The 27,545-nt window shown below is 43.0% G+C and overlaps 1 long non-coding RNA gene across 1 annotated transcript in view; it reads right to left on the bottom strand.

Moving 5' to 3' along the window:
* Window positions 1-9,762: 9,762 nt before the first annotated feature.
* LOC122798932 overlaps window positions 9,763-27,545 on the bottom strand; it is a 33,406-nt gene continuing 15,623 nt past the window's right edge. The window contains exon 2 of the long non-coding RNA XR_006364354.1: window positions 9,763-10,297. This is a non-coding gene — a long non-coding RNA (uncharacterized LOC122798932). The remainder of the gene's footprint in view (window positions 10,298-27,545) is intronic.

Raw genomic sequence — 27,545 nt, 5'->3', positions numbered from 1 at the left:
TGCAACAAGATATGCAGATTTATCATCCTGCCCCCCCCCAACACACACACACACACACACACACACACACACACACACACACACACACACACACACACACACACACACACACACACAGAGTACTACTGTTCTGTCCTTTCAAAGGCAAAATGATCACCCATAGTGCACAGTACTGCTTTTTTCACTAGCATGTAAGCTTCTTAACAATAAAACATTCAGTATCTTCTTTATCTGATTCACTAAATGAATAACTACTTATGAGTTGTGCTTACAAAGCATTCTCTACCTGAACACCACAAGGAACAGACTCCACACCACAAACCTGTACTGCTCAGTCATGGCTTTTTAAGTCTGGGAAACATTGCCAATTCTTATAAGAGAATTTATTTTCTTATAGATTTCAGAACTCAAAATGCCTCTGCAAATAAGTCATGTGTAAATGTTTGCAGTCTGAAGGCATAACATGAACTTCTGAACATGCATCTGCTCCCTACCTTTATTCCCTTTAGTCTTTCCTGCTCATTCACTAACAGTTGAAGTTCCTTTTTCATAGGTTCAGAGGGCGATACTAGGCTATTGGTCATGAGGACCTTATAAGCCTAGTCAAGAATTTGCCCATGTTCTCACAAAGTCAGCAACTGTCTTCCCTGTCCAGCAGGGACAAAGGAGGGTCCCAGGGATGTATTTTCATTATCCCGTCCAGTTGTCCAGGCTCCTCTTTAACAGTGGTAGAAAGGTACTCTGCTTAACATGTAGAGGGAGTCTATTCCACAGATGGGGGAGTCTCTGGGACAGAAATCTATCACACCATCAAGTTCTATTAATGTCACAGACCAGGTTGAGGGCTTATGTGCACGTTGCCCATGTGGATTTTGACTTATGGATATGCAGCAACTGCATAAAGGTTTGGTCTGAGATGGCCTTGTATGCCAGACACAGGTCACCTCTGAGCAGTCTGTACGAGACTGAGTATAGGGACAGGGCTTTTAGCCTATCTGTATAGGACAGATGTTTAATACCCTGGATTTTCCTGGTTAGGAACCTCTGTGGTCTCTCCAGTTGCTGCATGGGCTTGGCAAGATACATGCCAAATGGGGCATTGTACTCAATAATGGGTCTGATAAGGCAGGAGTACAGGGGTGTTATGACCTCCTTGTTCCTGTATGAAATGCCCTTATTTATGAGGTGGGCCATGTAGAAAGCCTTCCGTACAATGGAGGCAATATGGTCCTCAAAAGTCAGGTTGCTATCAACCTGGGTGCTCAAGTCCCTCGCAACTCCTTGCATGCTTAGTGCATTGTTATTAACGTGATAATTAGTGGGGGCACCATTTCCCCAAAGGGGATAATGATGCATTTCTTGGCATTCAGTTTGAGGCCATGCTCCTGGCACCAGCCATTAGCTTAGGTAAGTCCCTTTTGGATGATGTTCACATCACTAGGGGAATTTAAGACAGTGCCCAGCTTACAGTCATCTTCAAACTTGGTCAGCCATAGACCAATGATTTTTGCAGCTCAGAAAAGTATATCTCAGACAGTAGAGACCTAAAGACCAATCCTTGGGGTATACCACTTGTTATGGGTCTACTACTAGAGGTGGCTTCTCCTATTTTGACTGAAAGGGTTTTATCAGTGAGCCAGTCAGCTACCCATCTGGTAACATATTGGTTGATACCTAGCTGGGAGAGTTTATCTATTATGCCCTAGTGGGGAATAGTGTTGAAGGCTTTGGCCAGATTAAGGTAGTTGTTGTGCATTATGTTCCCCTCGTCCACAACTTTGGTGACTATTTTGAAGAAGTTGACCAAGTTTAATAGGCATTATCTCCATTTGACAAAACCAAACTTTGTAGGGTCAAGTGTTTGAAGATTGCCAATGTCCTTGTTTATAAGGTCCATGATAATGTGTTCCATGGCCTTGCAGATCAGGCTAGTTAGGCTGATGGTCCTATAATTGCTTGGGTCATTGGATTATCCACCTTTGTATGGAGGGATGACCGTGGCTATCCTCCATTCAGCTGGGATGAAGCTGGTGCTAAGGCTTTGGTTGAATAGGGTGTCTAATGGAGCTGAGAGTTCATGCCTGAGTTCATGTAGGATGCAGCCATGGATGTTTCCGAATCCCATGCAGACTGCATTTTTTGCCTTTGAGGGTATTAAGGACCTGCTGTCTGGTGATAAGGGAAGGGGGGAAGTTGCTGGGGATGTCCTGGTTTACCGATGGGAGGGGGACAAGGGGGTGAAGTTTTCACTGAACCTGTCTGCCAGCAAGTTTGCTATATCTACAGCATTTGTGTATGTGGTGTTCTTGACCACCATTTCAGAGCAGATTTGGATGTTACCTTTGAGATTGTGGATGTAAGTGTGGAAGGCCTTGTGATTGTCCTTAGTGGATGTGGCCAATTTGGATTTGAAGTTAGCCTTACAGGATTTCACCAATTACCTTATTTGCTTTTTCAGACAAAGGAGAGATTGCTTCCAACTTGGCACCTGCTCCTTCTTGGTCCCGGACAGCAATTGTTTCCTTTTATTATAGAGCTTGTTTACTGCTGCTGTCCACCAGACAAGTTTACTCTTCCTTGAGGAAGATGATTTGTTCCTATCAGGTACTTCTGAGTACATACAGCTATGTAGGTGCTCACCAGTTTTGTGGTGTAGGCTTGCACTTTAATGCTAGTTCCAACTGAATGGATGGTGGCTGTGAAGATGCTTATACCTGCTCTCAGGAGTTTGTTATCAGCTTTGGAAAAGTTGTTTTGTCTGACCCTGATGGGGTGGGGGGTCAGGGGAGATGGTGACTTCAAAAGTGATCGCTTTATGGTTCGATCTTACCAAGGAGGATGACACTGTAGGGATGCTACAATAGCTACTCATGTTGGTTATTACCAGGTCTAGGATATTTTCACCTCTTTTGGGGGTGTCGACCAGCTGATCCAATGCATTGGCATTGATGAAGTCAAGGAATCTCTGCACATTCCTGTTTGGGCTAGAATAGGTCTTCCACTCTATGTTTGGGTAGATAAAGTTACCCAGCATCAGGGTAGAAGGTTGAATCTTGATGGAGTCAAGTAAATCCAGATAGGTGGCATGGGCGTACTGAGTCTTTTCTGGGGTTCTGTAGCTAGCTATGATCTGAACGGGTATTTTGTGAACAGTTAACTGCACTAGGAGTGTCTCTTTGTGTCATTCCATTTGGCCAGCCTGGAGATGTGTGATTCTTTGATAGATATTGGATCTCCACCTCCTTTGGCTTTGTAGCCCTCTGTTTAGGGTCTGAAAGTATGTTAGGATGAGTAACCTGGTAAGGCTGGGGTGCTGTCTGCAACTTTGAACCAGGTTTCAGTGACTGCATAAATGTCAACATCCTCCAGGGTGAGGAATGCTTGCAATGAGTGCAGTATCATGCTGATACTCCTAGCATTTAGCAGCATGACTTTTAAATATATTTTAGAAGAAATTTTGTTATGTTGGGAATTTTGTGCTCATGAGTTTGCCTAAAAAAGGCACTATGGGGGAGGCAAGAGCCTTTGCCACCAGCCTGAAGCCCAGGGGAGATAGATGAAGACCATCTCTGGCAAAACATTGTGGTCTGTCAATCATGTCCTCCCAGAGTGTCAGGTACTGGATCCCTTTGGAATGACACTATAAACTAAGCCAATTGTTAAAGTAAACAATTTTCTGTTTGTATTGAGACATCTTTCGGGGTGACAGTAGGATGCTGCTTAAGGCTACTGACATACCTGTATGTGACACATATTCAGGAAGCTCAATCATGTCTCTCTTCATATAGTGCAGAGAGGTACATCCCAAGTCATTCACATCAACATACATAGACATATCACCAAAAATGTGAACTCAGTACCAAACAAGACCAAACTCAAACTCAAAAAGCAAAGATATTTTTTTTCTGCCTTTATTGATCATCGGTACTTTCACACCAACATAGACTACAACAAAGTCATAAGAGTACCTGTTGTTAAGTGACTTCAGTGTGTGCATGATATGGTGGAGTCTAGCATCTGACAAGCAACTTACCATGACTTTCTCCTCATCTAGCCAGGTGATGGGCACATGTGTGTGTCTCATGATAGGATCTGCTATGATTAGTATGTTGGGTTTGTGGCTGGGCCTTAGTGTCTGTGAGACACAGGTGTGTATACTATTTGTGGTGCTTGGTGCTCTGGGTTGTGATGTGCATGTGTGTTTTTGCTTCAGAGGTCTCTTTTAATTAGGCATATTTTTGTTGTAAACCTTCATGTATGTAGGAGTGTGTTGTACAGGTATGGGTGGTGTTAGAGGTGTGGTGTTTGTCATGTTTGAGCAGATAACTTTCTTAGTACCAGATGCACAGTCTTGTGACTGAAACAGCAAGGATTCTAGGTTCTTAATGTAATTGCATCTCTCACATATTGTGTTCCTAGGTGGTAGTGTAGATGGTTGTCTGTGTACATAAGGCAGTTGCTACACTGTCTCAGGATGCCCATATCAACCAGACTAGCAGGAGAAACCATAGGAAATTGTCTGTCCATGGTTGTCAGAATCTGTGGAAGAGATCAGGGATAGTAGAGTGGGTACTATCTGAAGAGAGTACCTACATGTGTGAGTAGTGCTAGATAAAACCAATACAGTAGCTGCAAGCAAGGGCCTCAATTACACAGAAGTGCTAGTAAGGGATAAAATGCAGCTGAGATACCTTGTAAAGTGTTAAAACAGCACAGTGGTGGTGTGCAATATGCAACAAGCACAAACCCGTGCAAATGCAGGATTTAAATACCACAAAAACAAAAGTAAAATAGAAACACTGGAATTGACCAATCAACCCTTGTCCCTGTGCTCTTACCTAAACACCCTATGCCAGACCAGTTCCAACCAGTTCACTTACTCCCACTAAGTGCAGGCAGGCCTTGGCCAGCACAAGATGGTGTAGCAGGAACAAAGGAATTACACAAGCAAATATGGGTATAGCAAAACCTGTAACCAGACTATGCTAAAGATATTTAATCTCTGTTTAGGTCGATTTAGCACAGGAGAACAGAAACACACTTAAATATAACAGCAGCCAACAAGAGTGAACTGATTTAAACAAATTAACCAATTAACCAACAGAAAAACTCAAAACTGAGCCCTGTTCCAGCAACCTTCAATCAGATGAGTTCTAACTGCACACTAAAGCTACTAGAGTGCAGGGGAACCCTCTTGAAAAAAAGATGACCTGGATTAATGCTCAAGTTATACAAAAAGAACTAGATTCAGCAAGTCTGAATCTAGTCTATGCTTCAGCAAACAAGGTGCACCAATTTCAGAAAGAAACAGTTCAAATAAACAGCACAATAAGCCTTCAACCAGCAATTCCCAGCTCAGAAGGGCAGGCAGAATCTACCTTCTCCTCCCACAATAGTATAGACCAAAAACCTTCTTAATGTAAAACAACTGGCCTGAAGCCCAAGTGCTTAAACCAAAAGGATTAGACCAACAGTTACAATTTAACTGTTGGTCTTCCTACCCACCCCAACATTTCTCTCTCCTTAGCTGTTGCTCCCTCCCTTTCCCTGTTTCCTTACTTCCTCCCATATGTGTGTTTTGATGTTTAAAATACACGCTGTAAGGAATGTATTTATCTACTCATATACTGACCTTTGTAATCTTCTCTGAATTAATCAGTGTAATCTATAGATCTGATATATCATATAACTATGTTCTGATTTTACTATTTGTTTTTAATCCCTTACTGCTTTCAATGTATCATTTTCTTATTTTGCTCATGGGTCAGAAAATGATTGACATAAATCAGTGTTCCACCCTGATTAAAAAATGATAATAAAATAAAAATAAATAAATAAACAACAACTAAATTAATCAATTAGCAATAATTGATTAGCTGATGATATGCAGCAATGGAAAGTTGACATTACATGATCATTAAAGTAGAAAATTGAATTATATCTCGGAATTAATGTCAATAAAAACAGAGTGCTTGTCATTATTTGGAATCAAGTATGTCCTAGAGTAAGGTAATAAAGAAACAATAGTATTCATCTTTGGTCAGCTTAAGAGTTATGGGCAAATTTACCTGTGGGAGGATGAGTAGTAAATGTAAGGTGTGTGGTCAGCAGAGCTATCTGCAGGTAAACACGTACTGGCTGGTGGTGGTAGCTCTGCCTCCGAGTCTTCCTCATCATTTTAGTTGATTTTTTATAGTAGAGGAGATGAATCAGGCTATGATGCTGCTTGTCCAACAACACCATGCTTTTCTCAGCTAGTTCTTACCCAAATGGAACAAGGACCTTTATCTGAACTCTTCCCTTGTCCTCTTCTTACTTGGTTTAAGGAGCAGGAATGCATAGTTTAAAGCAGCTCATTAGAAGAGAGTGTTCAACTCCACAAGTGGTCTCTTTAAATAGATTTGAAAAAGAGAGAAAATCTAATCAGAAATGTCCTCAGCAGTCAAACCCAGGCAATTCCTAAAGAGACAAGAACACCTGCATGTCTGACCTGAGTACGCAGTGCTATTTCCTGGAGTTTACGTATTTGCTTAAGCAGCTTTTTTGCTTCATTGTACAGTAAGGTCAAAAGCAATGACATCTCAGTCATACACTTCCTTAACCTGACCAACTGATACTACCTTAGAGTGTGTGCATCACAAAGTAAAATCCTAAGTTACTTCCATCCATACCCACCTTGTTTACTGTTTTGCACATGGGGTGAGGGTGTCACCTAAACTGTGACCTTCATAAAGAGTCAATGTTCACAGGGCTGGGTGGCTATGCCTGCTGTGGTTGTTCCTCCATACCACATACACATATGGGCAGTTTAGAGTAGCCAGTTCACCTATTGCATGCATGGCTTTGGAATGTATGAAAGCCCACATGAACACAGGTAGGACATGCAGATGCCTCACAGAAGGCACCCAGCTGAGAAATGAACCACAGAACTTCTTGTTGTGGAGTGACACACCTACCCACTGCACAAATGCTCTGCTTTCACCTCATAATTAAAAAAAAATTGCAGTAACTAATATGAAATCCAAAATCTAATGGACGAAGAGAAATCAGCTTCATACCTTTAAAAATATATGTTTTTTGGCAAAAATCTTAAAAAAATAGTGTCACTACTTTAATCATGTCATGATACATCTATAAAGTACATCTTAAGAAAGCAAACAGAGCTGAATAACTGTGGAGGATACACATATGGGATATATTTCGGTATCATCATCAGCCCCCTTTCCCATTTTTTACATGGGGTCAGGCTGTCATGTTAACTGTCTCCATCTCTCTTCATTCAATGCTACACTACTGCCTTCTTCAAAACCCATGCCTAACTGTCACAGATTTTCTTTCACACAATCCATCCACCTCTTTGCTGGATGTCCTTGTTTCTTCTTACTTTCTTCCTGTCTGTTCCAAATCATCTTAACCAGATTGTCTTCTGCTTTTCTGCATGTGTCTGAACCACTGTCATCTGTTTTCTTTGATCTTTTCTGCAACTGGAGCTACTTTGTTTTCTGCTCTTATGTCCTCATTTCTTTGCCTGTCCCACAGAGTGCATCCTACCACCCTTCTCAGGCACTTCATTTTCCTCACTCTTAGCTTCCTCAGCTTCTCTGCATTTACTGCCTAGATTTCTGTACCATACAGTAGTATTTGGTCTTGTATACCTTACTTTTTCAACTTCTTTTATTCTTCTGTTCACAGACTACACCTGAAAGTCTATTGCCAGTTGAGTGCAGCCCTCTAGCTTTGACCTCTTTATTCAGACTTTCCTTCTCCTCAACCACCCCTCTCAGATACTCAAAGCTATTGACCTGTTCCACACTCTTCCCTTCTATCTGAATTCCCAGCTTCTTCTGATTTCCCCAGTTTGCTACCATTACCAGTTCTATCTGTGCTAAGTTGCATCCCATGTACCTTCAGTGTTGCATTCCATTCTCTTATCCTTTGCTGAAGTTCTAGCTCAAAGTCTTCCTGTAATGCCACATCATCTGCATGCAGTACCTTTGTTGATCTGTCTCCTTCAACATGTTTGCTAACGTAATACATTATCAGTATGAAAAGTAGTGAGCTCAGAGCATACCCACTCCCACTGAGAACCCCCTCTGTGAAGCCGAACACTGTTTGTACTTGAGTCATTGGGTCCTTGTACATACCTTGCATTAATTCTGCCAGTCTTTCTGGGACTTAAAACCACCACACTATTGCCCAAATCAGCTTTCTTGGCACCTTTTCATATGCTTTCTCCAAGTCTAGGAATGCCCATTTGGACTCTTTTCTCATCTCTAGCTTCTTCTCAACTATCTTTCTCACTGCAAACATCAGCCCAGTTGTGCTCCATCCTGAACTGAATCAGAACTGCCCATTTCCCATCTTACTTTCTACTACTCTGTGCATCCATGTAGCAATCACCCTGTCTAGAACTTCCATACAATGTGATAGGAATGTGATGCCTCTGTACTGCCCACAGTTGTGGATGTCCCCTTTGTATTGTACGCTGGCATAAGTATGCATATTCTCCAGTCATCTAGGATAGTCTTTCTCCCCACACTGCTATGAGTTCCCTCAGAAGCCATTTCTCCCCTGTCTCACCCAGTATCTTGATCACATCTTCTGTGACCTCATCTGAGCCTGCTGCTTTCTCTGACTTTTCTTCCTTAGTGCTGTTCTTACTTCTTCTAGGGCAGCTTCTCATCATCTTCATTATAGGCTGTTTCTGGGGCAGTTAAATGTTGTGTTCTGAATTATGCCTTTAAAATATATTATATTTTTACTCAACTGCATTGATATAGAGAGACAAAGGCATAACTAGGTCCCACATAAGTCAAGTTCAATAGCATCTGGATGCCTGTTGGCGCTAACAAAGGGGAGAGAGAAGTGCAGGTGGGGGGAGTAGAAGGGAAGGGAAAAAGTGCAATGCAAAGAGTACAGAGCAGACAGCAGAAAAGTTTGGTGACAAGAGTACATGGGGAAGAAAAGGCGTGCAGAGAAGAGGCATGCAAGGGAGGAATGGACTGCAGGGGGAAGAGTTCACTGGAGAGTGAGGAGTGCAGAGGAGAGAGAGAGAGAGAGAGAAATGAGTGAAGGGAGAGACAGAGGAATGCAGCAGGAGGGAGAGGAGTACAAAAGTACAGGAGTGCAGGTGAGGAAGAGAAATGCAGGGGCTGAGCCTGCTCACATTTCTCAGGGTGAAGAGGTGGAGCATGTATCCAGAGGACACAAAGTGCATTAGTTTCTCTGGTGGATGCCAAGGAAATGTACATAGTTATGTACAGTTCTAGTCACCTGGAAAATACACAGTCTTATGCTCCTTGAGGAAGTGCCAGTTTTGTGTGAAGTCCAGTGAACGTCCTCCTGCAGAATCCTCACTCAGCATATCTATGGTAGGTTAAAGTCCTATTAATAAAAGCTCCTTAAGTTTGTCTTATGGCCCCTCTTGGTCAGCTCTTACCCTGGTGAACGGGACAGATGGGTCAATAATCTGAGATGGGGCTGATAGACATTAAACAATGAAGGACAAAAAAATATTCACATGCTCAGCTTTATAAACAGTGGCTGTTATTACTGCATGGAGAGCCTATATCCAAGCAGTAAATGCAGCGGGACTCCTCATATAATAAAATCACAAGCTAATATCATGAGGTGAGAATCAATGATCTCTTTACTGAATACCACTAATGCATATACCATAATAATAATAATAATAATAATAATAATAATAATAATAATAATAATGACCATTACAAAAAGCATGGAAAAGACCAGTCAGATCAGTAATATCAAGGTATGTTTTATTACAGATCATAGACACCCACATTATAACTATCATTCATGTTGAATTAATTCCAACATATTTAAAGCTGTATGAAGGCTGTAACCTTTCTTGAGTCTTCATGCTTTGATTTCATGTTACGAGTTTAGTTTGACTTGAGTACAGATAAAAAAATCTCATGTTGGAAGATAACAATATATAATTTGTTTATAATGTGTGTAAAAGTTATGTAATATTTGAAACACTTAAACAAATGTACCATAAAGAACATATCTTCTATAATGCTACTGAAAACATACCAGTAAGCTAAAATCACAAATAATATATTAAGCAATACCTCACAGACTACCCTGACAACCAGATTCTTGCCAGACTGATAGGGAAAATGCAAAGAAGAAAATATGTGATGGTCAAAGTCCTCCACCATATAAATTCATGTTGTAGAATGAAAATTTGCAGCTCATGAATTTCCCAGAATGAAGATGCTTGTCTCATTTAAACCTTTTGTAAAAGAAAATCTTCCACTCAGATGAAAATCTATAAAAATAAGATAAATAAAATATTAGTATATAATAAACCACTAAGGTAGCAAAAATGTTATTTCAGTTTCAGTGAACAGCAGCATTAACTAATGTTATACAAACGTGTAGGCAGAAGTTGTATCTTGAGAGCATTTGAGAAAACATTCTTAAATATTTGCTTAAGTTCATCCAACTTCACTTCATCAAATTCCCCAGGTTTCCATAGATTATGTATTTATGGGCAACGATGTAGTAATTGGTTGTTTTGGACCATTTCTAGCTCTTTTGTAGTTCAGTTTAAAATCTGCCTCTGGGCGTTTTTTTCTGGCTATACTGCTCAGACAAGCTCCTCGTGGTTCTGCAGAGTGGTCCTAGCAGCAGGGAACTCAGAAAAGCGACTACTTTCTGGATTTAAGTATCTTTGCTTTTTTTTCACTTGAAATAGCTTCTGTAGCTTACCCTGAACTAGCTTGAACTGTTTTTTAACTGTTTGCTGCATTATTTTAAAATCTGCACTTAAAGTTACATTTTAGTCGAATTTGATCGAAAGTTTGTTTATTTGTTTAATTTAACTGTGGAGGCTGCCCACTAAAGTGTGCTAGCCTGTGTAACTAATTTATCACTGTTTCTGCATTTTCTGTGTGTTTCTACCAAAAAAAAAACAAAAAAATAATCCTTGTTTTCCCGCCTCTCCTCGACTAGTTTAGACCAGCTTACAGGCATTGCTGTATTCTGGGCTGTGGTGTAGTTCCTGTGTTGTCTATTACCTTACTTGGATAGAAGGAAGTTTCTTTGCTCGAGCAGCCTACCTGTCCCTGTAGGAAGTGACCTCAGCACAAGAAGCTGTAGTAATTGGTTGTTTTGGACCATTTCTAGCTCTTTTGTAGTTCACTGTTTAAAATCTGCCTCTGGGCATTTTTTTCTAGCTATACTGCTCAGACAAGCTCCTCGTGGTTCTGCAGAGTGGTCCTAGCAGCAGGGAACTCAGAAAAGTGACTACTTTCTGGATTTAAGTATCTTTGCTTTTTTTTCACTTAAAATAGCTTCTGTAGCTTACCCTGAACTAGCTTGAACTGTGTTTTAACTGTTTGCTGCATTATTTTAAAATCTGCACTTAAAGTTACATTTTAGTCGAATTTGATCGAAAGTTTGTTTGTTTGTTTAATTTAACTGTGGAGGCCGCCCACTAAAGTGTGCTAGCCTGTGTAACTAATTTATCACTGTTTCTGCATTTTCTGTGTGTTTTCTACCAAAAATACAAAAAAATAATCCTTGTTTTCCCACCTCTCCTCGACTAGTTTAGACCAGTTTACAGGCATTGCTGTATTCTGGACTGTGGTGTAGTTCCTGTGTTGTCCATTACCTTACTTGGATAGAAGGAAATTTCTTTGCTCACCAGTGGGAGTGGGGAGCCTTGAGCAGCCTACCTGTCCCTGTAGGAAGTGACCTCAGCACAAGAAGCTGTAATAATTGGTTGTTTTGGACCATTTCTAGCTCTTTTGTAGTTCACCATTTAAAATCCACGTTTGCACGGCTTTGTGCTGTTGTGACGGTTAAACAAGGTTAAACTTTTTCTGGCTCCGCCAAGTCTGCTCTTCAAATTTTCCCTTAAGGAAGCTCTGCTCTTAGTATAACCAGACTACTCACTATATTATAAGTCTAGCACTTGTTCTCAATACTTCTCTACTAACTAAGCACTCTTGTACTAAGTACAGCACTACATCTACTTACCACCCCTGTGAATATCCACTTCCCTTAAAGGTACAGCACTCCCTTATACTGTTCTAGCATGTCAAGTGGTAAATTACTGGCGTCGTATCCAATTCATCTGGTCAATCTGGGTATCTTGAGACAATGCTACAATTGTCTCATGTACACAGACAACCCTCTCCTCCTCCCAACAAACACAAATACATGTGACAGATGCAACTATATACCCAAACTGGAGGCTGAACTCTCTCAACTCAGGGCTGGCATGACCAGACAGGAGGAGATGGCAACCACACACACAACAATCCCAGTCCCACATAGACCTACCACAACTGCAAACCAAACACATAAAAACACAAAGACATACTCGGAGGCTCTAATAAAAAACTTACCAAAACAACAGAGGCTCCCAAAGCAGACATCCAAAAATCCACCACCTCAAAACAAAACACATGCAACACATACTTCATTAAATCAGTGTGTCAACCAATCACAGCCCTTAAGGCCAAACACCTTGCCTGATACACTAGTAATAGGTGACTCTATAGTCAGACACACTGATGTCCCGCTGACCAAGCTGAACAAGAAGGTGACTGTGAGCTGTCTATCGGGAGCTAGGATCCGCCACATAACATATGCACTCAAGTCACTCCAAAGCAAGTACAAATATGACTCCGTCATTGTCCATGCTGGTGTGAATGACCTGAAACGTACCTCCCTGGACTACATGAAAAGAGACATAGAGGAGCTCTCCGATTATGTAGCCCAGGCTGGTATGACCCTGACCCTGAGCAGCATCTTGCCCTCACCAAGAATGATACCACAATACAAAGACAAGATGATCAGCTTTAACAACTGGCTCAAGTACTGGTGTCATTCTAAGGGGATCCAATATCTGTCTGCCTGGGATGACATGTTGGACAAGCCACGCTGCTTTGCAAGGGATGGCTTACACCTGTCACCACTGGGCTTCTGGATATTGGTTAAGGCTCTTGCCACCCCCATAGTGCCTTTTTTAGGCAAGGCTCAAAAGACAAACCCACCTCCTTAGAAAACAAAAATGGAAAAAAAACTAAGGGTAATGCTGCTCAATGCCAGAAGTCTAAATCTCAAGATGCAGGCACTTGATGCACTCCTCAGCATGGAGAACATCGACGTCTGTGCAGTAACTGAAACCTGGTTCAAGGCTCCTGAGAGCACCCCAGCACTACCAGGCTATACCTCGTATCATGCTTTTTGACCCCAAAACACGGGCCGAACCACAAAGGGAGGGGGAGTGTCCATATTCATCAAGGACACCCACACCTCCAGGTTAGTAGCAACACATGAAGCATCAGAGACCATACAGGTGCAACTAACCATAGGCAAAACTGCTGTACAACTGGCAGCATGTTACAGACCACCCTCCCAATCTCAAGAACCCCACTCAGCTTTCCTGAAGACATTGGAGGATATGAATGTATCACAAAATACCATCATACTGGGAGACTTCAACTACCCAAACATAGATTGGGTACATTATTCTAGCCCTAATACCCTAGCCCAAAGGTTCCTAGAATTCATAAATTCAAATGCACTGGAACAACTAGTCACCTCTCCCACTAGGGGAGATAATATACTAGACCTGATCATCACAAACATGGGGACAAAATGCTCCACACGGAGTATACCCCTCACTAGTGAGCTCTGACCACAAACTAATCACCCTGGATATACATATCCCACCTCCACCCCCAGCACAAAAGACCGCAGTGAAAAACTTCTCAAAAGCAGACTTCACTCTTCTTAAGACTGAGATGTTATCCTTTAAGCCCACTGTGCCAGTGGATACCACATCCCACAATGCCGAATCCTTCACAAATGCTTTCTATGGACATCTCCAAGAATGCATGGATCATGCAATCCCAAACAAATCCAAGTCCCTCTCCACCAAAGGTAAGCATCCTGTCTGGTGGACCTCAGCCATAAACAAATTGTATAACAAAAGAAGGAAGCTACTGCACGTCAGAGCAAAATCCCATGAAGGGAAGACATCTCTGATCAACATTAGCAGAAAACTACGTTCTCTCATAAAAACATCCAAGGCCAACTTTGAGAGAAAAATTGCTAAGGACACTAAAGATAACCACAAAGCCTTCTTCAGCTATGTTAGAAACCTGGGCGGAAACCCTCAGATATGCTCAGAGTTGGTACACAACAAAAAATATACTGAACCCACAGATATTGCCAACATTCTGGCTGACAGGTTCAGTGCAAATTTCTCCCCTCCTTCACCCCCAAAAGAAGAAATACTTATCCCAGCTGAATGTAATCTCCCTGTCATCTCAGATGTCCAAGTGAGAACCGCCCTAAACAAAGCAAAAAACACAGCATCAATGGGACCTGACGGTATCCCAGGTTGTGTGTTACGTGAACTCCAAGAGGAGCTAAACCCACACATAAAAATGCTATTTAACATTAGTCTTACTTCGGGATATGTACCTGAACACTGGCGTACAGCAACAGTGGTCCCACTCCACAAGGGGGTGCCTCTACAGACCCTGGAAACTACCACCCCATAAGCTTAACCAGCCTGGTCTGCAAAGCTATGGAAAGAATCATTATGGAACTCATAAACAGAGACATAGGGGACCTACAGACACTTGACCCCACCCAGTTCGGCTTTGTAAAGGGCAGATCCTGCCTTTTAAACCTGGTTGACTTTTTCAAAACAGTCACTAGAGCCATTGATGAGGGCAAAGCAGTCAATACAGCATACCTGGACTTGGCTAAGGCCTTCGACACAATACCCCACTCAGGCATCATAGATAAGCTCAACAGCTTAAAAGTAAACACTTATGTCACTAGATGGGTTGCAAACTGGCTAAAGGACAGAACCCATAAAGTTAAAATCGCTGGAGCAATGTCAGACTCAAAGCCAGTCACAAGTGGTGTCCCACAGGGATCTGTCCTGGGGCCCCTCTTGTTTGGCATTTATTTCTCAGATGTTAAAGCAAACATGGGAGGGCTGTGGCTGACAAAGTTCGCAGATGACTGCAAACTAGGCACCATAGTCGATACACCAGCAGACACACACATCCTACAAAAAGGCCTCACAGAAACGGACAACTGGTGCCGGAGTCACGGCCTTAAACTAAATGCCAAAAAATGTATAGTCATCCCCTTTGGGAAAAACAAAGTACCCACAAATTATCACATAGACAGCAACCCACTGAGTATGGAAAAAGTAATCAGAGACCTAAGGACCCAAGTTGACAGCGACCTCTCATTTGACACCCACGTTGCCAAAGTGGTTAGAAAAACATTCTACCTTGCACACCTCATCATGAAGAGATTCACATCCAGATCCAAGGATGTCATTGTACCCCTATATTCCTCCCTCATCAGACCCATGATTGAGTACAATGCTCCATTTGGTATGTACCTCACCCGGCATTTGCAACAGCTGGAGAGACCACAAAAGTACCTCACCAAGAGGATCAAGGGTCTCCAACATATGTCTTATTCTGCCAGACTAAAGAAACTTCAGCTCTATTCAGTAGCATTCTGCCTGCTCAGAGGTGATCTCTGCCTGACGTACAAGGCCATGTCCAATCAGGATCTGATGGACATGCTCCACCTCAAAAATCCAAATCCATCAGGACCACGAGCTAAAGACTTAAACCTCGGCACAAGTATGAATAGGACATGCTGGAGGGATAGATTCATAACCCAGAGGCTTCCCATGCTTTGGAACAAGATCCCAGTTTGTATTAGGCAGAACCCCTCACTGACTCTCTTCAAGAGAAATCTTGATGAGTGGATGGGAGATCGTAAGTTTACCCCAGGGGTCACATCTGTGTCACTGCTAGACAGGGGCACAGTAAACTAATTCTATTATATAAGGGGACCTTCATTGTGTCACTACTAGACAGAGGCACAGTATTCTAAATTTATTCTGTACATTTTTGTACCATTTCATGGGGTGGCAAAAGCCACATCACTATGGCTAGGCTTACAAATGCCCCAGGGCAGATAGCCTAGTACTATACTATGAAACTATAAACTATGAAACAAACAAAAGTATAAGCTGAGGAGATAACCAGGTTCATGTTACCTCTTGCTCAAGAAATAATGTGCATTTGCAATGTTTACCTATTCATGTGATAACTTTTTTTAGTGGAACAATTTTACCTGTCTATGTGATAACTAGTTAAGTGGAACAATGTTTGTCTATTTGTCTGATAACTAGTTAAGTGGAACCTATTAATCTGATAACTAGTGAAGTGGAACAATTTTACCTATCTGTTTGATAACTAGTTAAGTGGAACAATGTTTGTCAATTTGTCTGATAAATAGTTAAGTGGAACCTATTCATCTGATAACTAGTTAAGTGCAACAATTTTACCTATCTGTGTGATAACTAGTTAAGTGGAACAATGTTTGTCTATTTGTCTGATAACTAATTAAGTGGAACCTATTCATCTGATAACTAGTTAAATGGACTGGCATGCAATTATCTGTGATAATTACTTGAGATACAATGTATAAGAAGCAAAATGTCTGAATCACAGAAGTATGAAGACTGACATGTAAATGCAATCAGCATTTCATTCATTTCAGCATATTAATTAGAAAACAAGTTTACATCTTACTGACTACCCAGGTCTTTTAAAATTTCATCCAAAAAACTATCAGCATATTTCTGCAGTTAATTTATTAAATCTGTAGTATGCGTAAGGTGAAATGGGTGTCAGTGTATGGGATACAGATAAGAAAAATTGTGCCATATTTTGGCAGTACATATGGACAATACATTGCTACTAAAATGTATGTGGGAACTGAGAGGGATGCCTGAAGGTAAAAAAGGGTATTGTTTGTCTGAAGAACAGGAAGTACAAGTGTAGCAGAATATTCTTACTTTCTCAGGCGTTATGCAATGACCTAAGACAACAAAATGGGAATAATAAAATGTAAGTCACACAATGACTGAAATGCCGTGAGAAGCCTTACAAGTAATAACTTTAACAAACTATTACATAAAGTCATACAGTTAATACAATTCTGTAAGACATCCTCTCTTTCTGTAGTTAATCATACAAATATTGTTAGACACACTGCATGACCCTACCTCATTCTGCTCAATGCTATCTATAGTTAGTTCTGTTTTTGTTGCAGGTTTTACTTGCTTAAGGATGTAACCCTTTGCCTTAAAGTATTATTTTGTGCATTTGCTGTTCATCATAATATTTATGCTCTGTATAATATTTTTATGTCTGCCTGCTTGCATGCAGGATAGAGTTATTGAAAGCTTGACTACTGTTTGCACTCTATATTTCCTGTTCATGCTGCAGGCACACTTCACTGTATTGATTGCTCCAGGTGATGAAAACTCATAATGATTATTTCCTACATCCCTGATTGCTGTAAATCATGTGAAGTCTGGTTGTTAAAGTCTCAGTAGCTTGACAGGTAGCATGTTGTCTTTGAGAAGGATATGGGCTCTAGTCCTACACCAGCTAGTTACATCCATTTTCCAATACTGAAGCTATGGTGTAGTAGAGAGGGAGGAGGGCTGCTGCACTCTTTATTGTGCCATACTTCTGTGGGGGGGGGCTACACTCTTTAGTTTGCCATCCTTCTGTAAGAGGAGATGCTGCACTCTTCGGTGTGGTACAGCATGGGGGTGGCTGTTGCACTCTTTAGTGTGCCATCCTTCTGTGGGGGAATGCTGCACTCTTTAGTGTGCTGTCCTTTTGTGGGGAGGGGGGTGCTGCACTCTTTAGTGTGCCATCCTTCTGTGGGGGGAGTGCTGCACTCTTTACTGTGCCATCCTTTTGTGATGGGGGTGCTGCATTCTTTAGTGTGTCATCTTTCTGTGGGGGGGTGTAGCACTCTTTAGTGTGTCATCCATCTGTGGGAGGGTGCTGCACTTTTTAGTGTGCCATCCTTCTGTGGGTGGGTGCTGCATACTTTATTCTCCCATCCTTCTGTGGGGGGTGCTGCACTCTTTAGTGTGTCATCCTTCTGTGGGGGGATGCTGCACTCTTTAGTGTCCTATCCTTCTGTGGGGGGTGCTGCATTCTTTAGTGTGTCACCCTTATGTGGAGGGGTGCTGCACTCTTTAGTGTGCCATTCTTCTGCTGCACTCTTTAATGTGCCATCCTTCTGAGAGGAGGTGCTGCACTGTTTAGTGTCATCTTTCTGTAGGTGGGTGCTGCACTCTTTAGTGTGCCATCCTTCTATGATAGCTGGTGCTGCACTCTTTAGTGTGCCATCCTTCTATGGGGCTGCTGCACTCTATGTGCCATCCTCGTATGATAGGGGGTGCTGAACTCTTTATTACCCCATCCTTCTATGATGGGGCTGCTGCACTCTTTAGTGTGTCATCCTTCTGTGGGGGTTGATGCTCTCTGTACTGTGCCATACTTCTGTGGAGGATGATGCACTCTTTAGTGTGCCATCTTTCTGTGGAGGGTGCTGCACAATTTAGTGTGACATCATTACATGGGGGGGTTGCTGCATCTTTAGTGTGCCATCCTTCTGTGGGGGATGTTGCACAATTTAGTGTGACATCGTTACATGGGGGGTTGCTGCACTCTTTAGTGTGCCATCCTTCTCTGGGTGGTGCTGCATTCTTTACTGTGCCATCCTTCTGTGGGGGTGCTGCACTCTTTATTGTGTCATCCTTCTGTGGGGGCATGCTGCACTCTTTAGTGTGCCATCCTTCTGTGTGGGTTGCTGCACTCTTTAGTTTGCCATCCATTTGTGGTGGGGGTTGCTGCACTCTTTAGTATGCCATCATTCTGTGGGAGTTGCTGCATTCTTTAGTGTGCCATCCTTCTGTGGGGGTGTTGCACTCTTTATGTGCCATCCTTCTATTATGGGGGTGCTGCTAGCTTTATTATCCCATCCTTCTGTGATGGGGCTGTTGCACTCTTTAGTGTGTCGCCCTTGTGTGGGGTGCTGCACTCTTTAGTGTGCCATACGTCTGTGGGGGTGCTGCCCTCTTTAGTGTGCCATCCTTCTGTGGGGGGTGCTGCACTCTTTAGTGTGACATCCTTACATGGGGGGGCTGCTGCATCTTTAGTGTGCCATTCTTCTGTGGGGAGGGGGTGCTGCACTCTTTAGTGTGCCATGCTTCTGTGGGGGTGCTGCCCTCTGTAGTGTGTCATCCTTTTGCGGGGTGATGCTGCACCCTTTAGTGTGCCATCCTTCTGTAAGGGGGGGGGGGTGCTGTACTTTATAGTGCATCATTTTTCTCTGGGGGGTACTGCACTGTTTAGCATGCAATATTTCTGTGAGGGGTCGATGCACTCTCTACTGTGCCATCCTTCTGTAGGGGAGATACTGCACTCTTTAGTGTGTCATCCTTCTGTGGGGGGGGGGTGCTGCATTCTTTAGTGTGTCATTCTTCTGTGGGGGGTGCAAAAATCTTTAATGTGCCATCCTTCTGTAGGGGGGTGCTGCACTCATTAGTGTGCTGTCCTTCTGTGGGGGGGGGGGTGCTGCACTCTTTAGTGTGCCATCCTTCTGAGGGGGTTCTGCACTCTTTAGTGTGCTGTCCTTCTGTGGGGGGGGGGGGTGCTGAACCCTTTAGTGTGCCGTACTTCTGTCTAATCTTTAGCTATTCTTAAGAGAAAACACAGTGCTATAATCCTACTTACATACATAAAGAGCATAAGTAATGCTGGGGTTGATGGTCCAAGACAAATGATTTTAGTCTCTCACTGAACTACAGTTTTTAAAAATACTAACAAACAGCTCTGCTAAGGCCCTCCCAAATTACATCATTTTGACACTTAGGTTTTTCCAGTATTCACATGACATCATTTTGGCACTTAGTCTGGAGTTCTCAGGCCACAAACTGCATTATTTAGCAATCTAACATCTGGTCAGGAAACTACAACAATAAAAGACATTTCACATGTATACTCTAACAATTATTCCTTAAGTTAATAGGTTAGTACTAAGTTAACTGCCCTTGCAAGCCTAGCCAATTATCCCTTGTGAGACTCGAACCTTGCACCTTGTGTTTGTAAGACAAACACCTTAACCATTAGACCACCCTCCCAAGACAATCTAAAGAATGAGTTCAGCCAGCCACTTCAGAACCACTTTTTTAGATAATTGTAACTTCAAAGAACATTTGAAATGCTTGGCTTGGTTTTTCTTACAGCAGATGGCAATGTTGCAACAATGTTGAAGTTCACATTTTAGAGTGTTTTCTTTCATTTAAGAACACAAGCCTGTAGTTTACATTTATATATATACAAATGATAGAATTATGTATCAAATTCTATTTGACTAGGCTGGCAGCCTTTGCCCATCTTTCCCCAATCTTCACGTCTCTTCCCCCCTGGAGAACTCAAGCTAGATTTTTAAGTGACCCTTGGGAAACGCTGCTTGAGAGGGTTAGGGTCTATCTGGGTGTACCTCACCCCATTCCCTGTCTTGACAGCCCATCTGCACTGGCATTGCTGCTCCCACTGTGGTGCTGCACTGACATATATGCTTGCAATCCCAGGCTCCATCTTCGCAATTTGGCATTTTGCTGACTGGCTCTGTTTAACCATATTAGAGGGTTGTGATCTGTCATTACAGTGATTTTTTTTCCAAACAGATAAGGTTGAAGTTTCTGCTATGCCCACACCATAGCCAGACATTCCTTTTCTACAGCTGCATAGCATTCCTCCCTGGGTTGGAGCCTACAATTGAGATAAACCACTGGGTGCTCTTCCCCCTCTGAAGAAATCTGGCTAAGTACAGCCCCTACCCCATGGTTTGAAGCATCCACCTGCACAACAAATTCCTTGCTGTAATCTGGGCTGGTAAACACAGGGGGTCCTCCAAAAGCTTCTTTAAGCTTTTGAAATGCCTGCTCACATTCTAGGGTCCACACTACCTTATCTGGCATGTTCTTCCTTGTCAGGTCTGTGAGGGGAGCAGATATGGTACTATAACTAGGGATGAACTTTCTGTAGTGCCCTGCTGTCCCTAAGAATGCCCTCACCTGCTTTTTGGTAACAGGTTCAGGCCATGCCTAAATGGCTTCCACTTTGGCAGGTTCTGGCCTGATCTTACCACTGTCCATTCTATGTTCCAGGTAGCAGACCACTGCCATACCCACCTGACATTTGCTCGACTTAATGGTCAACCCTGTCCTCTGTAGTCTGCCCAACACCTCCCTGATGTGCTGAAGGTACTCTGGCCAGGAATGGCTGTAGATGGCAACATCATCTAGGTAAGCAAGGGCAAACCATCCTGCTCCTGCTAGAATATTATCCACCAGCCACTGGAAAGTTACTGTGGCATTCTTCATCCCAAAGGGCATCTTTGAAACTCATACAAGCCAAAAGGAGTCACAAAGGCTGACTTCTCTCTAGCACTGGGATTCAAGGTCACCTGCCAGTAACCCCTGGTAAGATTAGTGGTTGTAAGATACTTTGCCCCACCCAGCTGCTCTAGGGCCTCATCTGTCCTAGTCATGGTGTAAGCATCTGAATCTGTGTGACTATTTAATTTCCAGTAATCAACAGAGAACCTGGTGCTGCCATCCTTCTTTGACACCAACACCGCTGGTGAGGCCCAGGGACTGTTGGACTCTTGAATCACCCCTAGTTCCAACATCCCTGTACCTCTTTCCTCAGAGTTTGTCTAAATCTCTCAGGCACCCTATAAGGGGCCTGCCTAATAGGCCTTTGGGGTCCTGTATCCACCAGGTGCTGCACCAAGTGGGTGTTCCCTGGTATCCCAGTGAACATGTCCCCAAATACCTGCAACACTGCTCGAATTTCTCGAACCTGGGTAGGAGATAGCTGCTGGGATATTGCTACCCCTTCCACCGAAGTGTCAGCCTCAGCCTCACTGAGGAGATCAGTCCCCAGATCTCCTTCATACTCCTCCTGCAATCCACTGCAAATGCTCAGCACAAGGGCCTCCCTATCATGGTAAGGTTTCATCATGTTAACATGGTACAGTTTGTGCCCCTGCCATCTGCCTAGCACTTCCACCATATAGTTAACATCAGTTACCTTTCTTACCACCTTGTAGGGTCCCTCCCAAGCTGCTTGCAGCTTGTTGTGTCTGACAGGAATGAGAACCATTACCTGCTGCCCCACAGCATACTTTCTAGCTCAAGCATTCCTGTCATACCACACCTTTTCCTGTTATTAGGCTTCTACTAGGTTCTCATGGGCCAAGCCCATAAGTTCCCTGAGCCTTCTGAGGTTTAGGAAATATGTCACAACGGACTCCTTGTGAGACTCATACTCACCTTCCCACTCATCTCGAATTAAATCTAGAGGTCCCCTTCACCCTATGCCCATACAGTAACTCAAAGGGTGAAAACCTTTTGATTCCTGGGGAACCTCTCTGAAAGCAAACAATAGATGGGGCAAATATTTGTCCCACTCCCTCTTAAACTGATCTGCAAATGCCCGTAGCATGGACCTGATTGTAGAGTTTAACCTCTCAACAAGACAATTAGTCTGGGGATGGTAGTGGGTGGTCTTCATGGGCTTCACCCCACAGGACTTCCACAGACAAGCCTGCAGGTCTGACAGGAAATTGGCATCTCGGTCGGTCAGTATTTCTTTTGGGAACCTACCCTGCTGAAAATCTCTAACAAAGCATTTGCCACCTTCTCTGCCTCAATGGAGGACAAAGCCACTGCCTCAGGTTATCATGTAGCATAATCCACTACCACTAGGATATCCTTTTTCCCTGTAGAACTTGGGGTACTCGGGGGACCCACAATATCCATAGCTACCCTCTGAAATGGCTCCTCAATCACAGGCAAAGGCATCAAAGGAGCTCTCACCTTGTCTCCTGCCTTGCCTACCTTTTAGCACTGCTCACAGGTCCTGCAGTACCCTGTTACATCTCTGGAAATTCCAGGCCAATAGAAGTTTTGCATAATATGTCACTTTGTATGTTTTATGCCCATATGACCCGTAAAGGGAATATCATGGGCTATGGCTAGAAGTGCCAGACAATAAGCTCTAGGCAGTACCAACTGCTATACTCTCTCACTTTCTAGCCCTCCCTCATGGTTCCACTCTCTGTATAGTAACCCTTTGTCCCAGTATACAGATTCCCCTTCCCTTGAGAATCAGGTGCCTCCCTAGCTACCTTCCTCAGGCCTTGCAATGTAGGGTCTGAGAGCTGAGCCTGTCTCAACTCCTTCCTTCTAATCCTTCCCAGCTCTCCTTCCACTGGAAGTCTGGCATCCTCTGACAGTGGTGCCTCACTGTCAGCATGGGTACTACTACTCACCTCTACTTTTGCAGTTACCCTGTCCAAGGGAACATCAGTACCCACAAGCATCTGTGACTCACCTTCAGTCTCAACTGCTACAGAGTAGCTCCCTCCCTGAAGTAACCACCTCAGCAGTCCTGGCTGAAAGTATGCAGTCTGTCTGGGTCTCCTCCATGCTACCAGACCCACAAGCTTGTCTCTTAGCCTCACTACATATAACTGCATAAGTACATGGGATAACTTCATCCAAATCCTTCCCTCTCAGGACATCTGCAGGATGTTAGTTCCATACCTGGGTTGTCTGAAGACAACCTACTGTTGGCATTTTATCTTTCCCACTTACTGGCTCCCTCACCTTTGGTTCCCCACCTTGCCTCCGTGGACACCTGTATGCCACACGGCCCCACTGGTTACATTCAAAACATTTAATCCTAGCTCTTGGATGTGTACCTGGACTAGTGGCTTCCCCTGCTCCTGGCAGATTCTGTTGGGGCAGTCTGTGCTGCCCTCCATGGGTTCCTTTAGACCCATGAGCAATAATGAGGTCTTCTTCCTGTGCAGGGATGCCCTGCTGGCCAAGTACAGGTCTTCCTTCTTCACCAACTCTGAAGTAGCACATTGTCCATCAGCTAACCAGATCCTCATGTCCTCAGGCAAAGTGGTAAGGGCTTGTTCCCTCACGAAAAGGTCTGCCAGCCCTTCAAAAGTGGTGACTTGACATCCACTCACCCAGCTATGAAAATATGTGATCAGTTCAGTAACATATTCACATACATTTTCCTCAGGCTTGCATCTATGCTCATGAAACTTTTTCCTATACATTTCAGGTGTTAGCTTAAAACAATCTAACAGACATTTTTTTTTACAGCAGTATAATCAAAACAGAGTCAGGCATTTGTGATATACAAGTTACAGCTTTCCCATGGAGTAAGGGACCCAGAGCCTTTGGTCAACACTATACTGTTTGTATACCCTTTCAAACATGTGAATGAAACTATCAAAATTATTCCCCTCTTTAAATTGCGGAAGAAATTTACTGACCTGTTGTGCTTCTGGGGTCCTATTACTCCCTTCCCCATTACCTCCATGACTCTGGTGAAGAGTCAGCATTTCCCTCTCATGCTTCCTCTGATGCTCCTTTTCTTCGGCTTCTGTCTCCAAATGCCTGACATCCAACTCACGTCTCTTAAGCTCCAGCTGGATTTTTAAGTCCACTGCTGAAAGGTTGAGCTGTCCATTCTCCGAGGATATTGTATCTCCACTGCCAGTCTGATTGTCCTCCTGGATGCTGTTTTCTGATGCAGCTGTAACCAAGGCTGCAATCAGGTCTGCCTTAATCAGGTTTCCATGCACCAGTCCCCTAGCATGGCACATCTCCATCAGCTGGCTCCTTGTCAGCTTTCCATACTCATGTGCTGACATGCTGCCTGCTCACCCTGACTAAGCTAACAAAAGAAACAAAACAATTGTGATCTGAACTCTGAGTATACACTGCGTGGCTGAGTACAAAACACTTCCAGAGATCACTGTACATAAGCTGCAGGATTCACTCTATCCACATCACTGGAAACCACAAGTGAGGATATCTTATCCAAACCAATGCCAAACAGATATGTCAGGATATTTTATCCCAGCCACTGCCACCAAATATGTGATGACCGTGCCCTGACATAGCAATCAAGGAGCCTCAATCCTCACCACTAACACCAGGGAAGTCATCTCATAGAAGAGGAAAGGATAGCAAATACACACAGTAAAGTACAATTTCCCTTAGGTGCACACAGAGATCACAGTCAGTTTGTGGGTGGTTGCTCCTTTGCTCTCCAGGTCCTCAATAAGAATCCCCACTGGCACAGCTATAGGGTCAAGATCTCAGCCTAGCTGGCAAGGTAACCTCCAGTACCCTCTCTATTCCACTAGTGCTTCATGCCCCTGTCCAGGTAGCTGACACACACCCACACTTTGAGATAAGTATTTATACAACTTCACAGACAGTCCTGGGAAAGGCCGACACAGATTCTCTAGCTGTGACCCTTTACAGTAGTAATTCCTACCACCAGCAGCTAACAATTATCAGCTACCCAAAGGCCCTTGAAAGGGTGTCCAATTATTACTGTGCAATATTATTATCCAATTGGTAATGTGACTATTCAGTCTAAGGCTTTTTAGAGTGGCTTATTACAATGAACTCTATAAATATGCAATGTACTCTAGAGCTTATTTTGTCTCTACACAAACCAGCCACAGGTAAAGGTTTTAAAAATATTTAAACACAAGACAATACTACTACACTGCAAAGATATCTAAGAGTTCAGAGATCACACAGAAACTTAAAATAATATGTTAGGACAGGTCTGATGCAAAGAAAAACACTTAATCTAACTTTCTAATCTTTAGCTATTCTTAAGAGAAAACACAGTGCTATAATCTTACTTACATGCACAAAGAGCAAGTAGTGCTGGGGTTGATGGTCCAAGACAAATGCTTTCAATCTCTCACTGAACAATAGTTTTTAAAACACTAACAAACAGCTCTGCTAAGGCTCTCCCAAATTACTTCATTTTGACACTTAGTCTGGAGTTCCCAGGCCACAAACTGGATTATTTAGCAAGTTAACACCTGCTCAGGAGACTACAACGATAAAAGACATTTCACATGTACACTCTAGCAATTATTCCTTAAGTTAAGACAATATAAAGAATGTGTTCAGCCAGCCACTTCAGGGCCACTATTTAGATAATTTTACTTCAAAGAACATTTGAAATGCTTGGCTTGGTTTTCCTTACAGCAGATGGCAATGTTGCACCAATCTTGAAGTTCACATTTTAGAGTGTTTTCTTTCATTTTAGAACACAAGCCTATATTTGTCATTTATATATATACAAATGATAGAATTATGCATCAAATTCTATTTGTCTAGGCTGGCAGCCTTCACCCATCTTTCCCCAATTTTCACAGCCTCTTAATGAGTGAGTCAGAGTACCTTCTTCCAAACATCACAAAAAAGATTTATCTATTCTCCTGCCCTCTTGTCTCTTCTTCACATCCTATTTTTCTCCCTCACTAATTACAGTAGCATATCATTATGCTAAACCACTTATATTTCACAGAATATGACTTGTCATTTCCTTTATAACGCTCACATAATCAGTATATAAACCCTTCTGTTACCACAGTGTCTCCTGCAGATACTTCACTTCCTCGCTACTTACTTTCACCAACTCTGTCTCACTGCCATGCCTTAGTCCATCTCTCAGGCTCCTTCTTCCACTACCCAATACTGCCTGCCATAGGACTTCTCATAGGTTCATAGGTTCATACTAGGCTATCTGCCCTAGGACATTTATAAGCCTAGCCAGAGTGTGTTTGCCCTTCACCACCCATTTTAAATTAATTTTGCTATGCCCTTTTTGAGGTTAGTATACTGTGCCTCTGTCTAACAGTGACACAGAAGTGATACCCGGGGTAAACCTATGATCTCCCATCCACTCATCAAGATTCCTCTTGAAGAAAGTCAATGATGGACTCTGCCTAACCTGGACTGGGATTTTATTCCAGAGTGAAGGGAGCCTCTGGGTTATGAATATGTCCCTCCATCATGTCCTATTTATTTTAGTGCTGAGGTTCAAGTCTCTCGAGCACGTAGCTCGATGGGATTTGGATTTTCTGAGGTGCAGCATGTCCATTAATTCCAGGTTGGACATGCCTTTATACGTTAGGCACAGATCGCCTCTGAGCAGGCGGTATGCCACTGAGTAGAACTGGAGTTTCTTTAACAGGGCAGCATATGGCATCTGTTTGAGCCCTTTGATCCTCTTGGTGAGGAACTTTTGGGGTCTTTCCAGTTGCTGCAGTTGTCTGGTAAGGTACATCCTGAAAGGGGCACTGTACTCAAATATGGGCCTGATGAGGGATGTATAAAGAAGCACGATGACCTCCCCTGATCTAGATGTGAATCCCTTCACGATTAGGTGGGCTATATAAAATGTTTTTCTAACCACATTGGCCACGTGGTTGTCAAATGAGAGATTACTATCAACCTGGGTCCCCAGGTCCCTAATTAATTCTTCTGTACTTAATGGATTACCACCTATGTGGTAATTTGTATGCACTTTGTTTTTGCCAAAGGGGATGACTATACACTTTTTGGCATTTAGCTTGAGGCCATGGCTCTGGCACCAGTTGTCTGTTTCTATGAGGCCCTTTTGGAGGATGCTTGTGTCGGCTGGAGAGACGATTATGGTGCCCAGTTTGCAGTCATCTGCGAACTTGGTCAGCCACAGTCCTTCTGTGTTTGCCTGTACCTCCAAGAAATA

Source organism: Protopterus annectens, chromosome 3.part1, assembly GCF_019279795.1.
Source record: "Protopterus annectens isolate FY-2018-M chromosome 3.part1, PAN1.0, whole genome shotgun sequence".
In the NCBI taxonomy this organism is placed as follows: Eukaryota; Metazoa; Chordata; order Ceratodontiformes; family Protopteridae; genus Protopterus; species Protopterus annectens.
The sequence above is the reverse complement of the archived record's forward strand: the minus strand, read 5'-3'. Positions and strand labels throughout refer to the sequence as shown.